Raw genomic sequence first — 26,510 nt, forward strand, 5'->3', positions numbered from 1 at the left:
GAGATAATCCAGAAAAGCTAAAATAAATCAAAAGAGACTAGAAAATATCTGCCAAAAAAATCAAACTCTTTAATGTCACGAAATACGTTATAATTAACTAAAACATTACAATTGACTTAACAACCAATAATTATATGCCAAACTTGGAATAGGCACCGGTCATTTTCAGCAAGTTCTTTTTAGGGCGGATAAATTCATCCTTCAAAGTATGAATAATAGAATAAGTTAGAGTTCAGTATGTTGATTAAAAATTGAAAATTGAAAATTTAGCGCAAAACAGGGAAAAATTATAATCCAAATTCTGTATCAAAGCGCCTGTGAAATTTACCAACAAGATCTATTACAAACCAGTTTCATGTGTACACTTTTGTCAGTTTGTCTTTTTCATTTTTGCCATGGCGTTGTCAGTTTAATTTCGATTTATGAGTTTGACTGTCCCTTTGGTATATTTCGTCCCTCTTTACATTATATAATAAAAGTTTACATGCATGTGGAATCTGTGGTGGGGTCTTTTAAAACACGATAGTGTTCATATTTAGACTGTTTGATTATTTAAATGTTTATTGAAATTGTATTGTCAAATTCAAAAGCAGCATGATGCCAATATTATTTTTTATTTATTTTTTTTGGTAAGGGGGGCGTACGTATGTCACTTGGACCCGCCCATGCAAAATGCTATTGTTCTGCAAACTAAAAAAACAAATTGATACTGATGAACAAACATAATCCTCATTCAATTTTTCTAGTGTCTTTGTACCTAATAAAATCACAATAAAACAGAAGTTGACGTATTTTTTCATATGGCTTTAGAAAGGTTAAACTTGTGTTTTGAACTTGAACAGATTTTACAATACTGTATTTAGGCTTCATGGTTCGTTAGACAAAATGCCTCACGGCTATTTATTGGGCACTATGATTTCTTTTGTTCTAATTTGTGAACACTTTTATCAAGGGGGAATTAATTTCGAATTACTAGTTTCACTGAGCTGGCTGTTATCACTTTGGTTGGAAAGTCTCTTGCAGAAGGTAGCTTTTATTCTTTCTTTAATGATAACATGTTAACTAATTAATGAAATAGTAATAGCAGTGTTGCACAAAATGAATGTCAAGTTTATTTTGGTGGCTGTCGAAAAAGAATTTAAATCCAAAAAGAACATTCAAATTTCATAATTCAGTAATTCTGCTTTGAATTTGTTACACTACTATATTTCCCCCGGCGGGTCTACTCGACCGCACGCCGCATGCATGTTTTTTTTTGTGTAAATCAATTTAAAATAACATACTATATTAATAAATAGAAATGAAAAAAAGAGTCTATAAAGCATTATGTAGTATAAACCATATTTAATGCTTTACAGGATTGTATAGTTGAGTCTAGTATCATTTTTGCTGTACTGACATCATACCATGTTGGGAACAACCCCTCAAATGAGGGATAACCTCTCAATGTAATGACTATCCCTATTATGAGGGGTACACTTCAAATGATATAAAATATATATATTTTTTTTGTAAAAATCACTTAGTACGAATGAGCACATATTTATATTATTATATTATTTGAGGAAACTATACACAAAGAACCATAGGTGGATCCAAAGGGGGGGGGGGGCATTTCTTTGGAAAAAAAGGTTTATTATATAGTCACTGAAGCACTATCCCCCTAGGACAATCAGCACATTCAGCAGGCCCCCCCTTATAAAAAGTTCTGGATCTGCCACTAAGAACTCTACATCTATCTGGTATTATATGGTCAAAACATGTCACAATTATAGTCCCTAGTGTTGACAGTGGGTTACTTGCCATTAACTTTTATACCCCTTCCAAATTTATTTCTCCTGTTTAATGCCTCAAAATGCAAGTAGGGTTGGGGGGGTCCAGAATTTTAAAGGAAAGTAGCGATTTGGTCCAGCTTAAAAAGGTTTAACATTAGCACTTTGGAAGCTGTCAAAAAATTTCAAGACGCCCTAAACATAAAATTGTCCATATTTTGAGTTATATCCGATGAAGTTTTCTATAATTTTTATATAATTTGTCCCAAAAGTAGTTCGACACACTGTAAAAGTTTCTTTGAGAAAGCGCAGGTGGGATTTTTTTTATTTTCATTTATGTTCTAAAAGAAATGCACTACGAAATATTTGTGTTCTCGGACCTAAGAGGTGAAATCTGTTAATATAGAATCTGTACTTTGGCAACTTCCCTAAATGATTTAATGGTGTCAATTTGTCAAACAGCATGAAACTAAAGGATTTAAACTTTTATTTTATAGAATTTCTGAAAAAATGGTAAATTTTGGCATTTTATGGTCAAAATAGGCATTTTATAGCTTTTTCAATATTGATGCATATATGGCATCCTGACTTTCTATCTGACAAGTTTTCATTTGTCAATATTTGTGTTTATATGACTGTATCTAGTTCTTTTACTTATTTATAAACTCTGAATTCACAAGAAAGAAGATTACCACGGACAAATTGAGCAAAATGTGTTGTATAAATGACCTCTGTCTAACACCCTGTTTTGATGAAGTCAAAAGTGGGGAGCTTGGTAGATAAATTTTAAAGTCCATAATAAAGACCTCACTAAATTTGTGTTAAAAGCACTTTACCATGTCTATTGTGCCTTTTTCATTTCACATAATATCTTTCTTTTCTTCTGTAGGATAGCAAGTGGTTTTAATATAAGCCTGTTGAGAATAAATTGCATGCAAGTTTTTCCCTAAGAAGGCAAAATTCTTTGTATCAGACAATACTGTTTGTAAGAAAAGTTAATTGCAAGAGCCTTTTTGTGCTCAGATTTGTTGTATCATGTTACATGAGTATAGAAATGATACAAAAGACACAAATTTTTATTTCTAATAGCCTCAATATACATTTTTTAATGTAAAAATGTGGCACTGTCTAAATTGATCCTTAATTTTTTTCAAGTCTTACTTGGCCCAGAGACATATGTATATATGTCTCTGCTTGGCCTAAGACCCTTTTAAACTAATTTGATATGTTTTTTATAACTTTTCTTTCCATTTAAAGTACTTTCCCTCCTTCATGGAAAAGCCTCAATTTTTAGGCACAGGCTAATATAATTTTGACTTTTGAATAATTATGCCAAGTCTGATAAATCAAATGAGTACTCTATTGCTTTTAGTTCATGATAAGTTATATATTAAGGCATTTAAAAAGTATTTTTTTGCAATATTTTAATTTTGAAAGCCCCAAATGTTGATAGTTGAAATTTTTCAATTTTAACGTCAAAATTTTACACGCAAAGATGAGTATAGAACCTAACTTATTGTCTATAATATACATTCTATTGTCATGAAACTTTGTAAGCAGTGTTATAATTCATTGAGCTTTGGTCATACCAAGTTGTTTCAAGATGTGTGAACTCTTTCTATCCTATTTAAGAGTAAAATGTCACCCCATTGACTGATGGACAGTCCCTAATTTAAGGGATATCTCCACCTGAGGTGGCAACCTGTATATATACATTTGTGTAGATCCTGCCAAAAACATGAATGATACAACAAAATCATATTTTATGGTCACTATGGAAATGTGCTACGTGCACAATATATGTGAGGTAAGCTAAGAATTATTTTGAATTAATAAAGATGGCATGTTTTTTTTCCTTATATGCACTCTCTGTCTTAAAATGTCAAGCAAGCTATAGTTATGACATTATAAATTTAACCTAATAAAAAAGGAACAAATTACTAAAATGTCAAGGCACACTGGCCATCAACAAAAATAACTTTTCAGGAGAACTAGATAAGTTTATTTTACATGACTTCATCATCATGAGAGAAAGTTTTAAACATTTTCCTTGTTTAATTTGTAAGACCAAGTGTATTTCATCTTTTACCTTCGACATAGGGATAGTTAGCGATCCGGCAGCATCGTTAGCTAACTTCTTAAAATCTTTATATTTTAGAAGGTGGAAGACTTGGATTCCTCAGTTTACGAAGTTTCTGTCAGTTAAGTTTATGGTTCAGTGACTCCTGGAATAAAAAGTTTAGATTTTTGTAACTTTGTTAAATTCTCTCTTATTATAAGTAATAGGATAACTATATTTGATATGTGAGTACCTTGCAAGGTTTCATGTGAGTCAGACAGTTTTCACTTGACCTTGACCTCATTTCATGGATCAGTGAACAAGGTGAAGTTTTGATGGTTAAGTCCACATCTCAGATACTATAAGCAATGGGTGTTGCATATTCAATTTATGAAAGGACTGTAAAGTGTACATGTCCAACTGGCAGGTAACATCTGACCTTGACCTCATTTTCATGGTTCAATTTCTTATACTGTTTGCAATAGGTCTACTTAGTACATTTGGTGTATGGAATAATTGTAAGGTGTTCATGTCTAGCTGGCAGGTGTCATATGACCTTGACCTCAATTTCGTGGTTCAGTGCCAAGTCAAAGTTAAGTTTTTGAGTTTTGGTTACTAAATGCAATTGGTCAACTATATTTGGTGCATGGAAATATTTTATTCATGATCTATATGTCAGTTGTGCAGGTTTTATTTGACCTTGACCTCATGTTCACAGTTCATGGCTCATTGTTAAGTTTTTGTGTTTTGGTCTGTTTTTCTTAAACTATAAGCAATAGGTCAACTATATTTGTTGTACAGAAGAATTTTTAGATGCACATGCCTGCCTGGTATGGTTCATCTGACCTTGACCTCATTGTCATGATTCATTGGTCAATGTTTAGATTTCTTGGTTAATGTTACAAGTTTATGTTACAGTTGTAATAAAGCTTTATATTTAGGACTTTCAACATAATATCAATGATTAGTAAAGAAGGCCAGACATTTCAGCATGTGTACTCTTGTTAATCTTTTAAAAGTTTTTTTCCCTCCAAACTTTGATTTATATATTCTAGTATCATTACAAAGTTATAAAGCATGGAATTTGATAAGAAAGTGTTTGCATGGTAATTGAAAAGCACTTCAATCCAACTGAACAATATACTTAATCTTTTAAGAATAATTTGTATGATTGTCAATGAGACAAACCAGAGACCAAATTTGTTGAGGTTTGTAACCAATACAGTTCACACACTGTGGCCTTCAACACAGAGCAATATATTCCATATACATAAAGATCTGATTGCTATTCCCCCCCTCCTTCCCTCCTTGAGTGACTAAGGACTAGAAATATCAGGTCACCATAGGGCTTTCTAAAACTGGAAGTAAAACCCTCGCCAGAGTGGGACATTCATATCATTGTGATTTTTTTTTACACTATATGTAATGATAAAATTGAGAGAGAAAAATTGTGTTCGACTTGAAGCGATAAAAATAGATTGTTTTCTGCCGCAGTCGAACACAAAGTTTGTCCAGAAAAAAAATCCATAGCCCCCCCCCCCTCCCCAGAAAATCTTATGATTGATGCCTAAATTGTTCAGAACTCTGTGTATTAAAAACCGTTGCTTGAATATTAAATTAACTCTTTGAGAGATTAGGAGTTGGCATAAAATGTTTTTCACAGATTTTATTTTTTAACATTTCAAAAATAAATATTGGTCACTTAAGTAAAAAAAAAAAAATCTTTCTCCTGCCAAGAATTGAAATTTTGAAAAAAAGCATTTTTTTTTTCATTCTCTTGCTACCCTGTTTTAGCTCACAGGGCCCGAAGGTCCAAGTGAGCTTTTCCCATCCCTTTGTGTCCGTCGTCCATCGTCGTCGTCCTGCGTTGTTAACTTTTACAAAAATCTTCTCCTCTGAAACTACTGAACCTATTCAAACCAAACTTCATCTGATTGATTCCTAGGGTATCTAGAATAAAGTTTGTGTTTTAATTCCCATTTCATCAATAAACATGGCCACCATGGCTAAAAATAGAACATAGGGGTAAAATGCAGTTTTTGGCTTATAACTCAAAAACCAAACTCAAAAAAACAAATCTGACATAGGGTTAAATTGTTTATCAGATCAAGATCTATCTGGTCTGATACTTTCAGATGAATCAGACAACCCATTGTTGGGTTACTGCCCCTAAATTGGTAATTTTAAGGAAATTTTACTGTTTTTGGTTATTATCTTGAATATTATTATAGATGGAGATAAACTGTTAACATCAATAATGTTCAGCAAAGTAAGATTTACAAATAAGTCAACATGACCAAAATGGTCAGTTGACCCCTTTAGGAGTTATTGCCCTTTATAGTAAATTTTTAAACATTTTTCGTAAATCTTAGTTAACTTTTACTAAAATCTTCTCCTCTGAAACTACTGGGCCAAATTTTACCAAACATAGCCAGAATCAAAATTAGGCTATCTAGTTAAAAAATTGTGTTTTGTGACCGGGCAAACCAACCAAGATGGCCGATATGCCCAAAAATAGAACATTGGGGTAAAAACCAAAATTGTTTATCTGGTCAAGATCTATCTGCCCTGAAATTTTCAGATGAATCGGACAACTTGTTGTTTGGTTGCTGCCCCTAATTTGGTAATTTTAAGGAAATTTGCTGTTTTGGGTTATTATCTTGAATATTATTATAGATGGAGATAAACTGTAAACAGCAATAATGTACAGCAATTTAAGACTCAAAAATAAGTCAAAATGACCAAAATGGTCAATTGACCCCCTAAGAAGTTATTGTCCTTTATAATCAATTTTTAACAATTTTCATAAAATTTGTAAATTTTTATCAACATTTTCCACTGAAACTACACCGACAAGTTCATTATAGATAGAGATAATTGTAAGCAGCAAGAATGTTCAGTAAAGTAAGATGTACAAACACATCACAATCACCTAAACAAAATTTTGTCATGAACTGTCTGCTTCCTTTGTTTAATTCACATATACCAATGTGAGCGACACAGGCTCTTTAGAGCCTCTAGTTTTGAGAAGTGTCAGAAGAACTATAAATTAATTTGTTGTGGCCTTAAGCTTATAATGTTGCCTGAAAATTGTAAATTATGGGCCATGCATGAATATATCAAACTTTTATTTTAGATCATTTGAATTCTCGTTGGACTGTTTACTCATATTTATAAATGTCTTTTAGCTGCATGCAGGGTCTGAACACTTTTAATTGGCTTGTGATGACCAGAACTAGCATACCTGCCAACTGTCACTATTTGAGGGGGATTTCCCCCATGGAGGCTTCCAAATTTAAATTTTGAAAGAGCAATTTTGTCCACAATTTAAACAAAACAGTTAATTTTACAATGACTTTATGCTTAAAAAAGTATGAAGAAGCCAAAATAAACATTAAAATGTATTTGCAGGCCCCCTTGAAGGTTTTTTAGAACTATAACAGCAATCTTGTGTGCAAAACCCCCATGGTCATTTTGAAAAGTTGGCAGGTATACAGAAGGTTTATTGAAATACCACATCCTCCATACATATTGTCATTATGTAGGCTGTCTTATAGTTGTTAATTTCTGTGTCATTTGGTCTCTTGTGGAGAGTTGTCTCATCATACCCCATCTTTTTTATTTTTATACACCTGTCTAAGGGACATATTATGGTATACCTTGTCCAACAATAACTTCAAAGTGCTTTAACCAATTTCCATTAAATCTTTGATGAAGTATTTTTAAAATCTTTTGACATAATTATTAAAGCTCCCTTTCAATTTGTATAAGTTTTTAATTTGTGTTTTACAAGTCATGAGATTTTATTCATAAAAAAATGGTGATTTTCCCGTTTTTCATGAAACTTTGGTGACTGGTGTCTATCTATTAAATTAAACCTCCTTGAATTCTTTTTATGCCCCACCTACCATAGTAGAGGGGCATTATGTTTTCTGGTCTGTGCTTACATTCATTTGTCCGTTCGTCTGTCCAACTTCAGATTAAAGTTTTTGGTCGAGGAAGTGTTTGATGAAGTTGAAGTCCAATCAACCTGAAACTTAATATATATGTTCCTTATGATATGATCTTTCTAATTTTAATGCCAAATTAGAGTTCTGACACCAATTTCATGGTCCACTGAACATAGAAAATGATAGTGGGAGTTGGGCATCCGTGTACTGTGGACACATTCTTGTTTATTTATAAAATTGAAACATTGAGGACTTATGGAACTTTATTCTTTAAAAAGCGTCCAGCGTATCATACGCTGTTGGCAGTCAGCTCTTAGTTATCTATCCATTGACAATTTGGAAACCTTTTCTCTAATATAGTCTTACTGAACGAGAGAAAAGATTATGATTGTCAATTTGGATATCTTCATATTACTTTGATATAAGTAAATTTTTATTTCAATTTACTAACTGTTGTCTCATAAATAAAAGAATAATTTTATTTTGTATTACAGATGGATGAGCCCCGAGATGAAAGTTCAGTCCTACACCTGAAGGAAGACGGTTTCATTATAGTTGCCAGATAATGATGTAAGTATATGGTCATTACAATTGTATTTGAAACTATGTTAAAATTTGTTAGATATTTAGAAATAGTTTTCAAATTGGTTGGAGAAGCAGCTTGAAAAATCAAAAAAAAAAATTCAAATTTATACTTGAATGAAATATATTTTATAATTTATATAAAATATATACAGTTATACAATTTTTTATAATTACTTAATGTCTATATTATATGTTCTAATAACTTGAAATCTTAGAATTCAATAAATATTAAGATAATTTTTCGTCGTTGATGGCGTCATCCATAAACATTCACTCTGTGGTTAAAGTTTTTGTTGAGCATGGGACATAGGGAAAGTGACCTGGTGGTGGTGGCGTTAGCTTAGCTAACTTCTTAAAAGCTTTATATTTTAGAAGGGGGAAGACCTGGATGTTTCATACTTTGTATATGGATGCCTCATGTTATGAAGTTTCCGTCAGTCACATTTCCACTGTCCTTGACCTCAATTTCATGGTTCAGTGACTACTTTTTGTAAATTCTCCCTTATAAGTAATGAGAAACCGGTAACTATATTTGGTATGTTGATACCTTGCAAGGTCCTCATGCTGGTCAGACATGGAACAATGAACAAGGTTAAGTTTTGCCGGTCAAGTCCATATTTCTAATACTATAAGCAATTATAGGTCTAGTATATTCAGTGATTGAAGGACTGTAAGGTGTACATGTCTAGCTGGCAGGTGTCATATGACCTTGACCTCATTTTCATGATTCAGTGGTCAAATTTTTTGAGTTTTGGTCTAGTTTTGAAGGTTAAGTCCACATCTCAGATACTATAAGCAATGGGTGTTGCATATTCAATCTATGAAAGGACTGTAAAGTGTAAATGTCCAACTGGCAGGTAACATCTGACCTTGACCTCATTTTCATGGTTCAATTTCTTATACTGTTTGCAATAGGTCTACTTAGTACATTTGTTGTATGGGAAAATTGTTAGCAGTACATGCCTGCCTGTCATTGTAATTTATTTTAATGTTTATCTATTTCCTTTAATATGTTTTTCATGTGTGTTTTTTCCCCCCTTTCTATTCTATAGGTAATTTCAAGATAATTGATATGGAGGTTGGTTTTTCTATTTCGTTTTATATGTTTTCAAGTGTATGGTTGTGTGGAAAGACCTATAGGTTATCTTCTGATTATTTTTTCTTTTTTTTTCTTCTGCCTAATTTTTTCCTTAGCTGTTGTGTTATTTTGCAAGATGTCGCTTAGATATTTGGAATATGATATACAGTTAAATTTGTACACTTATGTAACTACTACTGCCTAACCAAATACTTTTCCATGTAAGAGTTATCTCCCCAAACACTGTTTCTATTGTTATTTCGGAAACATTGCAACTGTATAAGAAACTAACAAACTTATTTTCCAATTTGCTCTTTATATCCTCAGGATATTGTTCGTTTAATTTTAACGAAGCCATATAGATATTCTATATGAGAGTTGTTTCCCCTTTGGTATTTGATATAAGTGAAATGTTTTTGTAACTGGAAACCATAAGTGAAAGAGGTCTAGGGTCATTTGATTTGAGATCATTGATCCACAAAAATTGATACATGTATGTGGTCAAGGACATGTTCAAAATTTTGATTTTGGCTTGTTTATATTTCAAACTTTCAAAAATCTTTGTTACTAGTATAAGATATCAACAAAACTTTTTTAAGAATTATTAGTTGCGACATGTCCTAATACAAAAATTTTAGTTGAAAGGGTAGAGTCACTTAATGAGAGTGTTTTCCCCCTGATATATCTTAAATTACAGGTATGGTTTTATAACTCATTTATCATATATAATTAAAACATAGGGTCTTTTGATTTGAGGCCCTTGTTTCAGACCTTCTAACATTCTATAATTTGACTTTTGCTTTTTATATCTCATGTGTATACATAATAAAGTCATGGGACTTTTTGCATTAAGTTGCAATCCATTTAACCTTGAAAAAAACAACCAGAAGTCACCTTTTCTAAACTAGAAGTAGCTATTTTTTTCACTAAATTAATGTATATAGAACCATATATTTTTGAAATCAGTGTCGAGTAAACTATCAAACAATACTGGAATTGACATTTTTCAAAGTAAAAAAAATCTTTTTTTGTATGTTTCTTGGATGTGCACATACTTTTTCAATCTAAAATATACTTAAAATTTGATGAAAAAACAAGGAAAATCACATAATTTAACATAATATGCAAGTTAAGTCATGATTTGTTGCCATGGTAACTTGTTCAATATCAAATTTGTTTTGTTTTTCTTAGAACCTTATACCTAAGAAAAGTCAAGTTTTCAGTTATTTAAGACCATGTATGATAACTTTAAAATTTGCAGTAATTTTTGGGCCAAAAAAAGGCCTTATTGCCCCTACAACTTTATTTCATTTTATGTTTTAGGTTACGCCCAGGATCCAGTGAGGTATGTTAAGATAAGATTGTGTATTATTTGTATGCCTTTTCGTCCAAATTTCCTCTAGGTGGCGTCCAAAGGATCACAAGGACAGGTATGTTAAGATAAGATTGTGTATTATTTGTATGCCTTTTCGTCCAAATTTCCTCTAGGTGGCGTCCAAAGGATCGCAAGGACAGGTATGTTAAGATAAGATTGTGTATTATTTGTATGCCTTTTCGTCCAAATTTCCTCTAGGTGGCATCCAAAGGATTACAAGTACAGGTATGTTAAGATAAGATTGTGTATTATTTGTATGCCTTTTCATCCAAATTTCCTCTAGGTGGCGTCCAAAGGATCGCAAGGACAGGTATGTTAAGATAAGATTGTGTATTATTTGTATGCCTTTTTGTCCAAATTTCCTCTAGGTGGGGTCCAAAGGATCGCAAGGACAGGTATGTTAAGATAAGATTGCGTATTATTTGTATGCCTTTTCGTCCAAATTTCCTCTAGGTGGCGTCCAAAGGATCGCAAGGACAGGTATGTTAAGATAAGATTGTGTATTATTTGTATGCCTTTTCGTCCAAATTTCCTCTAGGTGGCGTCCAAAGGATCGCATGGACAGGTATGTTAAGATAAGATTGTGTATATGTTTTAATGCCTTTTTGTCCAAATTTCCTCTAGATGGCGTCCAAAGGATCTCAAGGACAGGTATGTTAAGATAAGATTGTGTATTATTTGAATGCCTTTTTGTCCAAATTTCCTCTAGGTGGCGTCCAAAGGATCGCAAGGACAGGTATGTTAAGATAAGATTGTGTATTATTTGTATGCCTTTTCGTCCAAATTTCCTCTAGGTGGCGTCCAAAGCATCGCAAGGACAGGTATGTTAAGATAAGATTGTGTATTATTTGTATGCCTTTTCGTCCAAATTTCCTCTAGGTGGCGTCCAAAGGATTGCAAGACAGGTATGTTAAGATAAGATTGTGTATTACATGTGTATTTGTATGCCTTTTCGTCCAAATTTCCTCTAGGTGGCGTCCAAAGGATTGCAAGGACAGGTATGTTAAGATAAGATTGTGTATTATTTGTATGCCTTTTCGTCTAAATTTCCTCTAGGTGGCGTCCAAAGGATCGCATGGACAGGTATGTTAAGATAAGATTGTGTATATGTTTTAATGCCAATTTGTCCAAATTTCCTCTAGGTGGCGTCCAAAGGATCTCAAGGACAGGTATGTTAAGATAAGATTGTGTATTATTTGTATGCCTTTTTGTCCAAATTTCCTCTAGGTGGCGTCCAAAATATCGCAAGGACAGGTATGTTAAGATAAGATTGTGTATTATTTGTATGCCTTTTTGTCCAAATTTCCTCTAGGTAGCGTCCAAAGGATCGCAAGGACAGGTATGTTAAGATAAGATTGTGTATTATTTGTATGCCTTTTCGTCCAAATTTCCTCTAGGTGGCGTCCAAAGGATCACAAGGACAGGTATGTTAAGATAAGATTGTGTATTATTTGTATGCCTTTTTCGTCCAAATTTCCTCTAGGTGGCGTCCAAAGGATCGCAAGGACAGGTATGTTAAGATAAGATTGCGTATTATTTGTATGCCTTTTCGTCCAAATTTCCTCTAGGTGGCGTCCAAAGGATCGCAAGGACAGGTATGTTAAGATAAGATTGTGTATTATTTGTATGCCTTTTCGTCCAAATTTCCTCTAGGTGGCGTCCAAAGGATCGCAAGTACAGGTATGTTAAGATAAGATTGTGTATTATTTGTATGCCTTTTCGTCCAAATTTCCTCTAGGTGGCGTCCAAAGGATCGCAAGGACAGGTATGTTAAGATAAGATTGTGTATTATTTGTATGCCTTTTTGTCCTAATTTCCTCTAGGGGGGGTCCAAAGGATTGCAAGGACAGGTATGTTAAGATAAGATTGCGTATTATTTGTATGCCTTTTCGTCCAAATTTCCTCTAGGTGGCGTCCAAAGGATCGCAAGGACAGGTATGTTAAGATAAGATTGTGTATTATTTGTATGCCTTTTCGTCCAAATTTCCTCTAGGTGGCGTCCAAAGGATCGCATGGACAGGTATGTTAAGATAAGATTGTGTATATGTTTTAATGCCTTTTTGTCCAAATTTCCTCTAGATGGCGTCCAAAGGATCTCAAGGACAGGTATGTTAAGATAAGATTGTGTTTTATTTGAATGCCTTTTTGTCCAAATTTCCTCTAGGTGGCGTCCAAAGGATCGCAAGGACAGGTATGTTAAGATAAGATTGTGTATTATTTGTATGCCTTTTCGTCCAAATTTCCTCTAGGTGGCGTCCAAAGCATCGCAAGGACAGGTATGTTAAGATAAGATTGTGTATTATTTGTATGCCTTTTCGTCCAAATTTCCTCTAGGTGGCGTCCAAAGGATTGCAAGGACAGGTATGTTAAGATAAGATTGTGTATTACATGTGTATTTGTATGCCTTTTCGTCCAAATTTCCTCTAGGTGGCGTCCAAAGGATTGCAAGGACAGGTATGTTAAGATAAGATTGTGTATTATTTGTATGCCTTTTCGTCCAAATTTCCTCTAGGTGGCGTCCAAAGGATCGCATGGACAGGTATGTTAAGATAAGATTGTGTATATGTTTTAATGCCTTTTTGTCCAAATTTCCTCTAGGTGGCGTCCAAAGGATCTCAAGGACAGGTATGTTAAGATAAGATTGTGTATTATTTGTATGCCTTTTTGTCCAAATTTCCTCTAGGTGGCGTCCAAAGGATTGCAAGGACAGGTATGTTAAGATAAGATTGTGTATTATTTGTATGCCTTTTTGTCCAAATTTCCTCTAGGTGGCGTCCAAAGGATCACAAGGACAGGTATGTTAAGATAAGATTGTGTATTATTTGTATGCCTTTTCGTCCAAATTTCCTCTAGGTGGCGTCCAAAGGATCGCAAGGACAGGTATGTTAAGATAAGATTGTGTATTATTTGTATGCCTTTTCGTCCAAATTTCCTCTAGGTGGCGTCCAAAGGATTGCAAGGACAGGTATGTTAAGATAAGATTGTGTATAACATGTGTATTTGTATGCCTTTTCGTCCAAATTTCCTCTAGGTGGCGTCCAAAGGATTGCAAGGACAGGTATGTTAAGATAAGATTGTGTATTATTTGTATGCCTTTTCGTCCAAATTTCCTCTAGGTGGCGTCCAAAGGATCGCATGGACAGGTATGTTAAGATAAGATTGTGTATATGTTTTAATGCCTTTTTGTCCAAATTTCCTCTAGGTGGCGTCCAAAGGATCTCAAGGACAGGTATGTTAAGATAAGATTGTGTATTATTTGTATGCCTTTGTGTCCAAATTTCCTCTAGGTGGCGTCCAAAGGATCGCAAGTACAGGTATGTTAAGATAAGATTGTGTATTATTTGTATGCCTTTTCGTCCGAATTTCCTCTAGGTGGCGTCCAAAGGATCGCAAGGACAGGTATGTTAAGATAAGATTGTGTATTATTTGTATGCCTTTTCGTCCAAATTTCCTCTAGGTGGCGTCCAAAGGATCGCAAGGACAGGTATGTTAAGATAAGATTGTGTATATGTTTTAATGCCTTTTTGTCCAAATTTCCTCTAGGTGGCGTCCAAAGGATCTCAAGGACAGGTATGTTAAGATAAGATTGTGTATTATTTGTATGCCTTTTCATCCAAATTTCCTCTAGGTGGTGTCCAAAGGATCGCAAGGACAGGTATGTTAAGATAAGATTGTGTATTATTTGTATGCCTTTTCGTCCAAATTTCCTCTAGGTGGCGTCCAAAGGATCGCAAGGACAGGTATGTTAAGATAAGATTGTGTATTATTTGTATGCCTTTTTGTCCAAATTTCCTCTAGGTGGGGTCCAAAGGATCCCAAGGACAGGTATGCTAAGATAAGATTGTGTATATATGTTTGTATGCCTTTTTGTCCAAATTTCCTTTAGGTAGCGTCCAAAGGATCTCAAGAGAAGGTATGTTAAGATAAGATTGTGTATATGTTTGTATGCGTTTTTGTCCCAGTTTCCTCTAGGTGGCCTCCCAAGGATCAAGAAGGAAAGGTATGTTAAGATAAGATTGTGTGCATGTTTGTCTTATTTTAAGATGATTTAAGTTTGTATTACAGATGGAGGAGCCCAGATGAAAGTTCAGTACTAGACCTGAAGGAAAATTGTTTCATTTTATTTGCCAGATATGATGATGTAAGTATTTGGTTATTACAATTGTGTTCAAAACTATTTGAAAAAAAATAGGTAATAAAAATTACTTTTTCCTTTGAAAGACCTGTGACTTAAAATTTTATTACAAAATTGTCCATAATTTCTTGTTCAAATTTATTTTCTAATGAAATATAATTTTAAAAGAATCATTGTAAGTGTAAATAGACTGATCCCCCAATTTAGGATTTGAAATAAAACATGCATCATATTTCTGAGTTAATTATTACAACAAATATACTTTTAATATTGACAATTTAGATATTTACATAATTATTTACATTTGAATTGGGAAAATATGACTTTGTTTAGATTGTTTGTTCAAAATGTATACATCAGATTGTTTTGGTTAGCCACCGCATTCTGATGATTATCTACATACATTAATTTCAGACTTAATGAGTCTTCATAATACTGATTTAAAGTTAAAATGAAAATGGTTAATGAATTATAGGCAAAAAGAGCATAGACATAGAAAATTGTGCCATTGACAAAGATCTGGAAAGAAGCTTAAGGTGGGACCAAGTGTCAGTCGAAATGGCAGATGAGTAGCACCTCGATGGAAGATGTTTACTTAGATCTTCAACCAAGTACAAGGCTTTGCCATGTAAGCAATCAAGCAGCAAGGATAGCAGCTGGAATGAAGATTAATTATTACATTGATCTTCAACCAAGTCTGAGGCTTTGTCATGAAAGAAATAATGCAAGTATTTTCAAGCCAATTAATTCTGTACATTATCTGGAAAAATGAGAGCCTTATCTATAAGGCAAAACACATTTTTGTTATTTTGCACATTTACAACACACAAACAAAGATATTTATCAGTTTTCTAAATGTTTTCCAGTACACGAATTAAGTGTTATTCCATGAAAAGTAAATCCTGATAAAATTTTTACTTCAAGGGAGACTAGTACAATAAACAGCAAGAATGTCTCTTCCAGTGGGAGATAACTCACTATTACACAATTAGAATACAGAATAGGTTAATAAAAATTAAGGCTGGCAATTTAACAAATTTGTAAAATATATAATTTGTGTCAATTTTAATTCATTTTTAGGTAATATTAAACAGTGCAAATGTTTTCATGAATGGGAGTAAGACTTGTGGTATACGATATCTTAAATACAAGTACGTATATAATTCCTCTATTTTAACAAATCTTATCATGAAATAAGTTTACAGGGAAAAAACGTGCTCTAGGCTAAAAATTGTAAGAGGTCCAATGGTTTTTTTGTTGTTGACTAAAGGTTTTTAAATTTTGAATTGATATATCACACTGATGTCATTGTAAAGACTTTTTTGCAGGCTTTGGCTTAACCACGAAATAAAGTACCAAAAGAATTACATTGTTCACCAAATAAGACGTTCAAAATGGCTCCACTGATGCAGGTCAGGATATGAAACTTGAAGGATTGTCTTATTACATTTATATTGACCAGCAGCAGTTTTATAAATATAATCTATTTTATAATTGTAGTTTTTGTTCCAGTAGCCAGCCAGTTCCAAGTGTCAGTCCAAATGGCAGATTAGAAGCAACTCAAAGGAAGATGTTTACCTAGATCTTCAACCAAGTCCGAGGCTTTGCCATGTCATCAATCTAGCAGCAAGGATAGCAGCTGGAATGAAGATTAATTATCACATTGATCTTCAACCAAGTCTGAGGCTTTGTCATGAAAGAAATAATGCAAGTATATTCAAGCCAATTAATTCTGTACATTATGAGGGAAAATGTGATAAAGTCTATAAGGATTATCTATAAGGCAACACACATTTTTGTTATTTTGCACATTTACAACACACAAAAAAAGATATTCATCAGTTAGATAAATGTTTTTAGGGTACATGAATAAAATCTAATGCCATGCAAAGTAAATCCTGATAGAACTTTTACTTATCAAGGGAGACTAGGTAACAATAAACTGCAAGAATGTTTCTATTAGTGGGAGATAACTCACTATTACACAATCAGAATACAGAATAGATTAATAAAAATTTAGGCTGGCAATTTAATAAATTTGTAAAATATATGATTTGTGTCAATTTTAATTCCTTTTTAGGTTATAAAACAGTGCCAATGTTTTCATGAAGGGGAGTAAGACTTGTGGTATAAGATATCTTAAATACAAGTATGTATTTAATTCCTCTATTTAAACAAATTTTATTATCATAAAATAAGTTTACAGGGAAAAAAGTGCACTGAGTAGGCTTAAAGTTGTAAGAGGTCAAATGGTTTTTTGTTGTTGGCTAAAGGTTCTAAAATTTTGAATTGATCACACTAATGTCATTGTAAAGACTAATGTATGCAGACTTTTGGCTAAACTACCAACAAAATTACAATTGTTCACCAAGTAAGACACTAAAAATGGCTCAATTGATGCAGTTCATGATATGAAGCTTAAAGGAATGTCGTTTCATTTATATTGACCAACAGCAGTCTTATAAATATAACCTATTTTATAATTTTAGTTTTTGTTCAAGTAGCCAGCCAGTACCAAGTTTCAATCCAGATGGCAGATGAGTAGCAACTCCATAGAAGATGTTCACTTAGATCTTCAACCAAATCCGAGGCTTCGCCATGCAAGCAATCAAGCAGCAAGGATAGCAGCTGGAATGAAGATTTATTATTACATTGATCGTCAACCAAGTCTGAGGCTTTGTCATGAAAGAAATAATGCAAGTATGTTCAAGCCAATTAATTCTGTACATTATCAGGGAAAATGTGATTAAGTTTATAAGGATTATCTTTAAGGCAAAACACATTTTTGTTATTTTGCACATTTACAACACACAAAAAAAGATATTTATCAGTTTGATAAATGTTTTTCCGGGACACGAATAAAATTTATACCCTGAAAAGTAAATCCTGAGAGAGTTTTTACTAGTACAATAAACAGCAAGAACGTTTCTTTCAGTGGGAGACAACTCACTATTTCACAATCAATAAATAAAAATAATAAAAATTTAGGCTGGCAATTTAACAAATTTGTAAAATATATAATATGTGTCAATTTTAATTCCTCATGACAGTGCCAATGTTTTCATGAAGGGGAGTAAGACTTGTGGTATAAGATATCTTAAATACAAGTACGTATAAAATGCCTCTATTTAAACAAATTTTATCATCATAAAATAAGTTTACAGGGAAAAAACATGCACTAGTCTTAAAGTTGTAAGAGGTCAAATGTTTTTTTGTTGTTGACTAAAGGGTTCTAAAATTTGAATTGATCACACTGATGTCATTGTATAGAATAATGTATGCAGACTTTGGCTAAACCACAAAATAAAGTACCAACAAAATTACAATTGTTCTTCAATAAATTGGTGCCGAAGAAAATAAAGAAATCTACAATTATATGCAAACCATACTCCAACACTGATTCTATTTATTTTGTTAAAAAATTTATTGACTAAACATTTTGCTTTCAGGCTAGCAATGATTACTGCTTTTCAGTATGGATAGAGTTTTAGAATGATCATTGGAGCAGACTTTTGAGGTAAGAAAGAACCATTGCATAGATTTATAAACTTGTTAATTACAGATTATTTAAATGCCCTTAAATTTTGTTAAGCCCTTTCCTCCATAATGACGCCTTTTGACGCCACCCCTTTACTCCATAATGATGCCTTTTGACGCCTGTGTAGTACCTCAGTTGAAACACTTCGACTACAAAGTGTCTGCAGTTGACTTAATAAAGTTTGTATCCAATATGAAAAGGAATATCATAGGAATATCTGACTTAAATTTATTTGATGAAATAGTTGTTTTTCACAATGCTTTAATACTTCAAATCATAAGTTCAGCATTTTATCAAAAAAATCCTATGCGATTCAAGTATGCAAAAAAAAAAATTTCAATGGAGGAAAGGGTTAAGACAAAAACTAGACTTGTGGGTTTCATAGAAGTCTAAGGGAGAAGTGGGATTGGCTTATTTTTTATTAGCATGACAGAGGAAAGTTAAGGGTCTGGGATAAGACAGAAAGCCATCTTACTTGGTCATGTGTAGTTGACCATAATGTACCACCATTTTGACTTGACAATTTTTAAAGAAGTTATAGGAAGTCTATCACAATTTTAAATATGACAAAAAATTAACTTCTGAACACAACTCCTCTGATCGGGACTCTTTACAGAAAGCTTCTGTAGGTAATTGGATTGTTTTCCCGTCATGTATAGTTATAGAAATAAGGTATGATTGCTAATGAGACAACTATCCACCAAAGTTCAAATGAAGTGGATTGAAGCAATTATTGTCACATTGATGTGTTCTCTGCATCTTCTTTCACCTTGATACGTTATAATATCACCTATTTCTATATAATGTACATAAGTATACCAACAGCGATTCCTTTTTATGCCCCACCTACGATAGTAGAGGGGCATTATGTTTTCTGGTTTGTGGCTGTAGAGGGGCATTATGTTTTCTGGTCTGTGGCTCCTTTCTTCGTTCATACGTCCGTCCGTCCGTCCTTTGTTCGTCCGCAGATTAAAGTTTTTGATCAAGGTAGTTTTAGATGAAGATGAAGTCCAATCAACTTGATACTTGTTGTTTATGATATGATCTTTCTAATTTTAAAGCCAAATTAGACTTTTGACCCCAATTTCACTGTCAACTGAACATATAAAATGAAAGTGGGATTTTCAGGTTAAAGTTTTTGGTCAAGGTAGTTTTTAATGAAGCTGAAGTCCAATCAACTTGAAACTTAGTACACTTGATGCTTATGATATGATATTTCTTATTTTAAAGCCAAATTAGACTTTTGACCCCAATTTCAGGGTCCATAGAACATGGAAAATGATAATGCTAGTGGGGCATCCGTGTACTTTGGACACATTCTTGTTTACTATTTTGAATGAATAAGCATTTTATTTTTCAGGTTAGCATTACAGCTTGTCCTTACAGATTGATGTTGGAAATGGCTATTAGAGTTGACTTTTAAAGGTAAAAAACTATTTTATAGATTTAAAAAATTTCTATTTTTTAAATTATGTAAGTTCCCACAATTTATATAATCTTTTTACAATTTAATGTTCTCTGGAATGACATTTCAAGTTTTAGGAAGTGAAAAATTATTATTTTGAAAGTTTCTCTGCTCTAATTGTTATTCCCAGTTTACTATTTGTTGCCTATTTCAGTTTCTTAAAATATCACAGAAAATTGAAAAGTGTATTTCTTTTTCAGATAACAATACTGTGGCTGAAGGATATAATTGTGTGATTAATTCTCCATACTCCTTAGAGATGTTGTGAAGGTTGTTAATATGTTGACAGCTGGGCATGCTCTCTTTGCAAGACATCAGATTTAAAATCCCCATTCTGACACTGAACATGACTGCTGATTTGTATATCCTGCACTACCAAACAGATGCCTTACTTTTGCAAGGATTTTACTGCCAATCTGAAGAAGACCAAGAGTTACCATATGTTCCTTTGGGCTATTTCTAACTCTACCAAACAGTTTCCAATATGAACGGTTCATTTAAATCTTGCATTAAACAAGAGCAAGAATGCAGTTGATAAATTCTAAAATAACTAATGTAAAGATTCTCCATTTTCAACAAGAGTGGAAGCTTTAGTTAAGGTTAATGTATTGTGTTTTTAACGTTCACCTAACTTTCTTTTTCTCCCTAATCCATTAAATGCTATGGATTTTTGAAGTCCATGGTTAAAGTTTCTCAAACATCAATAAACATGTCAAACCTTCTTGGAATTATGTGAAAAATTAAAAGCTTGAGCATAATTTTATTTAAAGATAGTATCAAAAGCAAAACTTGGAATTACATTTTTTGTATCTCACTTATAAATTGACTATAGTTTTTCCTGACAGTCTTAATGTACAAAATTTAGACATAAAATTCTATAAAGCCTTAACATTAAGAGAAAAAACCAAAAGTAATATTTAAAAATTTTCAGTATTTTTCTGAAAGATGAAGTTAGTTTTGTTTTGCATTTGTGATTTACATTTAGCCTTTGGTTATCCTCTTTAAGACACCAATAACAGCTTAAAACCCTCCTTGGAATGTTAACATAATTATCTTTATGATTAAGAAAAATTGTTTCATTTTCATGTCATCCTTCCATATTTTATTGGTAAATTTATTTCAGTTTTTACCACCAACATTACACAGCAGTTACACAGACAAATCTTTGGGGTTCTGCGTAATCCTTTCAAAAGTTTTTTATTGCTGTTTTTACAAGTTGTGTAGTGTACATGTGTTTATTATTTCTACTTGTATCATATACATGTTTTTTGATTGATGATTAGACTGTAGAACTATTGTAATTTGAGCAGTACCAGAGTAAATGAACTGTTTTACAAAGCATAACTTAACAGTTCTTTGGCCTAAGAGATGAGTTCAGCAAATGTAGATTCAGCAAATTCCCTGATCAGTAAATGTAGATTCTTCAAATTCCGTGATAAGCAGCTATGTACATAAAAGTTGAATTAGTTGAATTCCATCTTAAAGAGTTCACTTAGTCTGTAAAATAATAACTTTTCAAAGATAAGTGTACCCATTTCCTTTCATTTGAAACTTTTTCTTCTTCTGTAGGATATTTAGTGGTTCAAATATATGCAAGTTGAGAATAACATTACATGCAAGTTTTCAGAATTTCTACTGAAAAATGAAAATAAAATTTGCATCAAAGTATACTGTCTGCAAATAAAGTTCACTGCAAGAGTCTCACGTAAACTTTTTTTATCATGTCAATTACGCATAGAAATAACCAAAAAGAAAAAAAAATCTCTTTCCTATAGCTTCTATATACAGTACAACTTACAATTTTTTAGAAGCACCTCCCTAAATTTTATTTAATGCATAAAATAACAAGCCCCCTATTAATATACCGTGAAGGAATAGGATAAAGTCAACTTGGTTATCAGAATTTGTGATTATCTCCCCTAATCAAAAAACACTTTTGCCAGTTTAGGAATTTTACTGGAAATATTTCTTTGTAAAGGAGGGCTTTCAATACAATTCAAAGTAGTAAGCTGAAATCTGAAAGTAGGCGGCTATTTGACATGCGGACAAAATAACTTGCTGCCTTAATGTCAGGGGGTAAATAGAGCAAAATCTTGCATTCTCCCAATCTCCTGGCATCCATCTTTCAAATTACATTATTTTTTATATGAAATTAAGGAAGTTTGCTTGCTTTACGATATTTGTCAGATTTTCAGAATTCTCTAGTTTATTCATTTGAATGTCTTAAAAAAAAATTGCCCATTGACCCCCATTTTTTCGATTTATAAATCTTTTACATGTATAATGATAAGCCATCTGAAAGTCTCATTAAATTTTGATTATTTTTTAATAGTTTTTGAGAACTTAAACTTGTCAATGATAAAGCTATGATAAGTCAAGAGAGATATTTTTCCCGCAAAAATTTCAATGATCTTTCTCTGAAACAAGCACATTGACCTTTAAACTATTTTTGCTCTTTTGATTCCTTTATAAATCACCTATCAATATAAACTAGTGTTTTGAAAGTCCTTGATGAACAATTGTTTCTTTGATCCAAAAAATTGAATATAAGAGGTATGGATATACAATAATCAACTAATGCAAAGGTTGTTTAATTTAATAAGAAAGACAACTTTTGGTTTGTACCGCACTGTCATCATGATTAAAACTACAGAAGAGTACAAAATTCCAAAGTGATAATGTGTTCTTCACAATTTGTCACCATAAGAAGAATTACAAATAGAGAGTGAAAGAAGGTATGACGGTAAACTGGATTAAGAATGTTAAATAAAATATGTTTTTGCAAATTTGGACGACAATTAATTGCAATTATGTACCATTTAAACAATAAAAGTAGTATAGACTTGCAAATCCGTACCATTACATCACATGAAGTAGTATGGTTGTCTGAGCGAAGCCAATTGGAAGCACGTACCTCTTAGTGAAGCTAATTGGGAGCACACCCTCTGTCTTGTTGCGAAGCTGATTGGAAGCAGTACATATATACCTCTGTCTGCAAAAGCTAGTTAGAAGCAGTACCCCTGGCAGAGAGGTCCCAATTAGAAGTACGTAACTCTGAGGGAAGCCAATTGGAAGCATGTACCTCTGCAAAATTTGATTAAAAATTATTCAACAAATTTTATTTAACATTCTTTTTAAAGTTTACTTTCATACCAGCTCTCATTTTCTATTTATAATTACACTTGTTGACATTGTGACGTTCAAATTATCACTTCACCATTTAGAAGATCATTCTAATAAATTGCTACAACACACGCTCAAGTATTGTTATAAGGGTAAAATATTTTATTAATTTTGTTCTATGCACCTTTAAACGATAACTTAACTTACTGTAACTTTTTGACAGCTAAGGTTCCTCAAGATCTATAGGGAGGCTGATATAAGTTTGCTATCAATGGCATATGATACAGTAATAGGGGAGGTATTGATGTGGCTAATTTCAAATGTTACTTTTAGCCATGTCAAGTAGTTGCATATCAGAAAAAGACCCATTTTTTTACTGATTTAACATATTAATTCATGGACCCCTCTTTTAAAAAATTACAGTAGGCCTGAATATGTTTAAATTGTCGGGTTGTTGTCTCTTTGACACATTCCCCATTTCCATTCTCTTGAAGAAACCACCAATGGAATTGTTCTAAATAACATAAATATACAGCCAATAATGAATAATGATGTTTTTTTTACTAAAATCATGTATTAAGATCATTTGTGCCAATTTGAAGAAATCACCAGTGATATATTTTAAATTAGATAAATATGCATTCAAAAATTATGTTTTTTATACTGAAATTGTGAAAATATAATAAAAATGAATTATTTTAAAAGAATATTGTTCTTAGGTTAATGATTTTATAAGAACAGACTTTGCAATCATAGTTTGTTAAATAATATTTGTGGTCTTGAAAAATCTTGATATCCTTGAAATAGAATAATTACTCATGGCACCAAATAGATTTTACTAGAAATTATTTTGTTATGTAGTAGTTTAAGTGAAAATAGAAACCCTTAATATATCTTTTAACAGTTTTGAATTATAAACCTCATATATACTTTAAAAAAATGTTTTAAATAAATGAAGAATAAAGTTGACATTTTTTTAGTTTAAATTCAAATTGCAGATTTGACATGATAAATTCATTATTTTTATTTACGTTCCCTAGTAAGCCTAAGATTAGAAAATCTTGAAAAAGAAAAAGAAAAAAAATGTACCAGCAGTAAAAGGAGTTATAATTTTAAGAATGAATTCAAAGTTTTCCAATGTATATAGCTGCATACTAAGATTGGTATCTGTTTACTTGACAAAAACAGGATTTTTATTTTCAGTCTTCGGGTCATGTATAAAAAAATGGATTTCCAGAATGTAGGCTTGAACTTCTTTTCTTTACACTATTGAACCCCAACCAAAAAGAAACACTAGTTTTCTCCGCCAATTAAAAGTGGTGTGTTTACAAACAATTCAAATGTTCGTCTGTCTACAATTTTTGTAAATGCAAAATCTCCCCCCAAAAAGATAAGTATATTAAAGCAATCTTAACCATTCACTGTGCTTCCAAGCACTTTGGGTACCATTCTAGAGTTATGCCCCTTTCCATATGGAAAAAATTCTGAATGTTTGTTTCTGTTCTCTAAATTTAAGTTTGTCTCAACTAAATTAAATGAAATATATATATTACTACTAAACGCAGTAAAGTTCAAATTTTGGCAGCTTCACTTTTACAGTTCTTGAGTTATGTCCCTTTATAACGTTGTATGCTAGAGGGGCATCATCTGTGGAGGTATTGACCCCATTTATTTTAAATATAGTGGAAGCAGATTAGTTATTTGGGTATTTTGTAGCATGATTAATTATAATTAAATTTTGCTTGTGTTTCATAGACCTAATGTTGGAAATATTTTGAAAACCTTCACTTTCTACAGAGTGTAAAGTTTCTTTTTATAATACTCTAACTGATATATTTGCACATGATCGTGTATTTTGTTTTGAATAGTTCTCCTTTTTATACTGTCCAAAGTATAGCTCTTGAGACAGTTCTTCTAAGCAAATAGTTTCAAAAAAGGTTTCCAACATTGTTCCACTACATTGATTTTATCTCGTTTTGAACACAGTTAACAATTATTTCATTAATTATCAATACATGTTTAATGATTTTCTTTATGTGTATATTTTTATGCTTATAAGTTGTACTCATGTATATTGTATGTATAATAATTCCCTAAGCATAAAAGTATAGCAGGAATTGCACATTTGTAATATATGTACATGAAGGGATAGGAATTTAAGCACCAAAATGTTTGGTTTTAAAAGTGACATCTTTATGTATTTTAGTTCTAGTTTGAACTTTGAACATTGTATATTTAGGGATGTTTAAAGAACAAAGATTTGCATATTTTTGTATTACTAAGTGGAATGGCTATTATATATACAAACATAATCATATTTCGACTTTTGTACCAAATATTTGATAGCTGTAGTGCTTATGACAAGATTTCTTTTTTACTTTCGTATTTACAACGAAATTATTTTTTCTTTTTCTCATTTACCTAGAGAGGTCACAGAACATTTAGTAGTAAACGGAGAAATTATTGTATATACGGTACTAGCGTACTATTTTTATGAGTTCACATCAGTAGGTATAAGACATGTGACTAATGTTATAGCAGGAAATTTTTTCCTGGAGATTATCACTTTCTAGCCCGCTGCAGACAGGGCAACATTCATGTTCCATTCATATTATGAATATACTTTGATACATGCATTTATATATTTTTCAAAACAAAACAATATATACGTCCGAGTATGTCTCGTGAGACGACTTGTCGCAATGGGTCGGAGCATATATGACTGATTATGCACCCAGGTCGGACCCAGGTTTCCAGTTTCCCATTATTGGGTTTGTTTGGTTGTTCCTGGCTGGCGAGGTCGTTGATGATCGAGTTATTCAGTTTACATTCATGTCAACCATATTATATCTCTTGTTTGTTCTAGCTAAGTTGTACCTAATAGTATTTTTCGAGTACATTTCAAGGTTTTTGTTATTAGGAGTAATTGCGTAATTTCTTTTTTCATATGTTTATATATATTTATATTAAGACATATGTATGTAATTATTTAATAAATTCTGTTGTTTACTATGCTTGCTGGACTATCGGCAACACTTTATATATGTAGTATTCATTTATGCCTTATAATAGATATGAGCGTATAGGGTATACATTTAGTTATTCAAATGCAAAAGGATGACAATTATTTCTTTAGTACTGGTACAAGTCATTGAAATCATATTGTATAATGTATGTTTATATTGATAATTTGTCTTATAAAATGGCAGCTCACAATATGCTGTACTTGAGCTAGTCAACAAACATAAGTTTGTGTTGTGTTTTTCTTTAAGGAGTTAAAGGTTAAATGTATTTAGTGGAAAGAAGACTAATTTAAGATCCTATGTCTTTCAAGCTGTCTGAGTTATTGATAAAAATCAGATGTGGTATGATTGCCATCTAAGGCTCAACTCTCTACAAGAGACCAAATGACACTAAAATAAACAACCAT

At 32.3% G+C, this 26,510-nt stretch overlaps 2 long non-coding RNA genes across 3 annotated transcripts; both read left to right on the plus strand.

The window, feature by feature from the left end:
• Positions 1-929: 929 nt before the first annotated feature.
• On the plus strand, positions 930-15,677 carry LOC134715419 (uncharacterized). The gene is made up of 5 exons (XR_010106705.1): positions 930-1,026; positions 8,276-8,351; positions 10,768-10,789; positions 14,885-14,960; positions 15,430-15,677. It is a non-coding gene; the product is annotated as an uncharacterized LOC134715419 (long non-coding RNA).
• A 357-nt stretch (positions 15,678-16,034) lies between these two features.
• LOC134715418 (uncharacterized) lies at positions 16,035-26,197 on the plus strand. Of its 2 annotated transcripts, none has more exons than XR_010106703.1 (5): positions 16,035-16,105; positions 16,455-16,665; positions 18,404-18,471; positions 19,853-19,917; positions 20,158-26,197. It is a non-coding gene; the product is annotated as an uncharacterized LOC134715418 (long non-coding RNA). The 2 variants fall into 2 exon arrangements; XR_010106704.1 differs by lacking the exons at positions 16,035-16,105; positions 16,455-16,665 and adding exons at positions 17,035-17,103; positions 17,444-17,654.
• Positions 26,198-26,510: the final 313 nt, after the last annotated feature.

This window comes from Mytilus trossulus, chromosome 4 (genome assembly GCF_036588685.1).
Source record: "Mytilus trossulus isolate FHL-02 chromosome 4, PNRI_Mtr1.1.1.hap1, whole genome shotgun sequence".
Classification (NCBI taxonomy): domain Eukaryota; kingdom Metazoa; phylum Mollusca; class Bivalvia; order Mytilida; family Mytilidae; genus Mytilus; species Mytilus trossulus.